Raw genomic sequence first — 3,834 nt, 5'->3', positions numbered from 1 at the left:
GATGTGTGTCTCTTCTGGTGGCATTACAGTGACGTATCATGACGCATGTTAGATGCACCAGGGGGGTGCCTCTAACATGCCTCAGGTAGTAGTGATACCCTAACAAAAGCCAGTACGACACTAATCAAGATTGAAACTGTCAGGGGTCGGGGTTGAACCCAGGGGTCCTGGGTTCAGTCCAAACCCCTGCAAGCTTTGATCTGGATGAGCATTGTACAGGCCCGTGTCGGTGTATGGTCCAACGAGCCGGCGTGGGGCGCCGGAGAACTTTGCCCCGCTGTCGCGCAGTGAAACCCCACATTACGGCATTACATATGTTCCCCTTCTTGGTTGGTATGCACTACTGCAACACACAGTACTCTAGGTGTGTCAGCTATTTGATCATCCAGCCATGCTGTCTGGTCGCAGTGTGTGGATGGACCTCTGGTGCATCTGAGCCGCTGGCCTCACTCGTCTCTTGTGTTTGTTTATCCGGCTGTCCATGGGCTTCTTTTTCATCCGTTAGTATCCAAGTGGTAGGAAACACAGAAGATGGCAAAGATATTTTCCTGTTGTTTTCAGCTGGATTTCGTAATTGACACCGGCGAATCTGGTCCAGGTTCAGACGTTGGTGCCACCCGTCATTTGTTTCCGCGAGGAATGACCGAATGCCTGCTGATTTTATGATGAATGTTGGGATCCAAGGTGAATTTTCGGAGAAATTCTTGATGTAAACTGGCTGACCTGCCAAGCACCATGCTGCTACGTTGTCGGTTGGCGTTTCTTCAATAGCCAACAAGTCGTCCCTGATATTGAGACTAACCCTGTGCAGTTGCTTGGTTGGAAGATTTTAGCTCTTACCGAGACACACTTCTTTCAGATGTTTACACTCAGGTTTTGGCATTGGTTTGCTTTGATGACACCTGGTGTGAAGAGGACTGTAGCATATAGTTTTGACTATTTTAAACAGTGAAGTTAATGTATTGCCACATGTTCTTGTCTTGAAAGATTGTCGACTATTGAATATTTAAAATAATGGTTATGTTGTTTTTTGTGAGTTGTGACTGTTTGGTAAGGATGTTTGGACCTTGATCTAGATTGTGGTGTTCAGGCCTTTTCCGTGCACATTCTGGTATGAGTGTTCTTCAAAGCCTAGACGCTTTCCGACTTACACCGAGCTTTCTTGTCTGTTCTGATGTAAACAACCTACTTGGTGTTCGCTTTTTACTGAAATTAGTGGATACTTTATCTTGCCATGCATTGCCAAAAGTCTGGGTACTGAAGCTTGGCATTGTTAGTTTTAGTTCCAAGGCCGAACATTTTTACATCAAGAGAGAACATATTCATCGATACATTCGTTACGCCATCTTGGCCGCGTCCATCTTCTTTTCGCCTCCTCGCTGCCCCGTTCACCGCTGAGGTGGCGCCTTCTTTTGAGAGCGCGCAACAACATTTTGCAATACACGACACCTCCCCCGCTTGAGAAGCGAGTCGTTGGCTTGATTAGAGGCCGAGACATTCTGGTGGTCTCGCGGCTCGACCGCTGCAGTGACTTGCCTCGCCTCTTCTGGGCAACCCGGTTTTCCATTGTTAGGAAGATTTCCTTGAGGCACTGCTTGTAGGTGTTCTTGTACGACGGACATTCCCGACGGCTGTCTGGACGATGTATGATCTCCGTGTATCCTCTGGTCCAACATTGGTTCCTTGTTGTTGGGTGCCTTGCCTAACATGGACCACGGTACCTGGATGGAGGGGCGCTCTTTCTTTCGTCCTGTGTCTGACATTGTAGTTTTCCACCTCCCTTTCTCGAATGGCCGTGTTTCGTTGTCGATACGTGAATCGGTACATCCACTTTGGTTGCAATGCCCCCGGGCATTGTAGGAACATTTGTCTTTAGCTTGCGGCCCATGAGAAGTTCGGCAGGGAAGTAGCCCTCGGGGCCTGGCGTTGCTGGGTGTACCAGAAGGCCTTGAATGACCTTCTGAATGTTTTTGGCCGTCTGAACCGCTCTCTCGGCCTCACCATTGCTCTTTGGATAGTGTGGGCTAGATGTCACATGTTCTACGCCCCAGCCACTCAGAAATTGTGCGAACTGGAGTGAGCTATACTGTGGGCCGTTGTCCGACTGAATGATATCTGGGATGCTGTAGCGAGCGAACAGGTCGTCCAAGAAATGTACAACACGCTTCATCTGTGTCCCGTGTAGCTCTTCAAGTTAAAAACACTTTGAGTAATAGTCCATGGCTATGATGTAGTTCCTTCCTTTGAAGTAGAACAAATCGGTGCCGACCACTTGCCATGGACATTCTGGGAGAGGAGTCTGAAGCAGATGCTCAGTTGGTGCTTGGCGGTGCCTCTCGCAGGCTGGGCATCTGCTCACGAACGCCTCGATGTCTTGGCCGATCTCTGGCCACCATGTAGACTATAGTGCTCTTGTGCGACACCTGACGGTACCTTGGTGTCCTGTGTGAAGTCTTTCCAGCACTTCCTGACGTAGACTTGGGGAAAAGACGAGCCTTGTTCCTCTGAGGAGGAGACCATGTACAACTGACAGTTCGTCAGCCACACTTGCATACTTGTGCACTTATGGTGTCCACGTCTCCGTTTTCGGCGATTTTGTTGCACAACAGTGCATGACGCGTGATGTCATCTTGTCTTTTTGCAGCTCGGCTCTAGTCCTGTCTAGCATGTCAGTGGAGGCTGGCAGCTGCTCAATCGTCAGTAGTTTGTACTCTTCGATTGCTGATGCTAGGTTTTCATCTAGGCACTCCAGTGGTTTTCGCAACAAGATGTCGGCAGTGTGCATGTCCTTTCTTGGTATGTGTACGATTGTGAAATCGTATCCGAGCACATGCAAAAACGCTGAAGTCAAGTCATTTCGTCAATGCTCTTCATCGAGAACAAAGGCACCAGTGGCTTGTGGTCAGTCTCAATCACAAAGTGCAGTTCGACCACATACATCCTGAAATGCTCACACACCCACGTTGCAGCGAGAGCCTCCTTTTCTACCTGAGCATACTTTTGCTCTGTTGGTGACAAAGCCTGGGAGGCGTATGCCACTGGCTTGTTGCTTCCCTTCGTTGTTGGCTTGGAGGAGTATGGCTTCTAAGTCATATGATGAAGCGTCTGTTGATAGTGTCAGAGGCTTCTGGAATCGTAATAGCACAGGACAGGAGTTGTTGTCAGGTCAGCCTTGATCTCGTCGAACGCTCTTTGCTGAGGTTGGTGCCAACACCAACTCGTTTCGTTGAGCAGCAGCTCTAGTAGCGGCTTTATCTTCTCAGCCAGTCCTGGAAGAAATTTGGCCAACTGATTCACTATGCCCAGGAAGGACCTCGGGTCAGTCATGTTCTCTGGTGGTGGCATCTTTCTGATGGCTTCTGCTTTCTCCGGGTCTGCGGCAATACCATTCTGTCCCCGCACGTGTCAAAGGAACTTTATTTTTGTTTTCCGGAATTCACACTTGTGTGAATTTAATGTCATTCCAGCTTCTCTGAGGCACTGTTTAGCTCCGTGATCACCTTGATCTCTCCTAAACATGACAATGTCATCTTGGTGGCACGCTTGTTCAGGCAGTCCTTCAAGGATGCGGAGCATTTCTCTTTGGAAGAACTCTGGAGCTGTTGCAATGCCAAAGGGTAACCGCAGGAATTGAAATCTCCCAAATGGTGTAGTGAAAGTGGTCACGTCTTTCGATTCTGGTGCAAGGGGTGTCTGCCAATAGCCAGCGTTGGCATCGAGCTCACTGAAGAACTTCACATTGCCCAACTTTGCCAGGTTTTTCTCCACTGTTGGTATGATGACTCTCTCCCGGATCACTTTCTGGTTTAGTTGTCCGTAGTCGACGCATATTCT

At 48.9% G+C, this 3,834-nt stretch overlaps 1 pseudogene; it reads right to left on the bottom strand.

Annotated features, from left to right (window-relative positions):
- Positions 1–1,337: 1,337 nt before the first annotated feature.
- Positions 1,338–2,553, bottom strand: LOC121837367 (annotated as a pseudogene).
- Positions 2,554–3,834: the final 1,281 nt, after the last annotated feature.

Source organism: Ixodes scapularis, unplaced genomic scaffold, assembly GCF_016920785.2.
Source record: "Ixodes scapularis isolate PalLabHiFi unplaced genomic scaffold, ASM1692078v2 PGA_scaffold3__209_contigs__length_174095766, whole genome shotgun sequence".
NCBI lineage: Eukaryota > Metazoa > Arthropoda > Arachnida > Ixodida > Ixodidae > Ixodes > Ixodes scapularis.
Note: the sequence above shows the minus strand (reverse complement) of the source record. Positions and strands in the feature narration are given on the sequence as shown.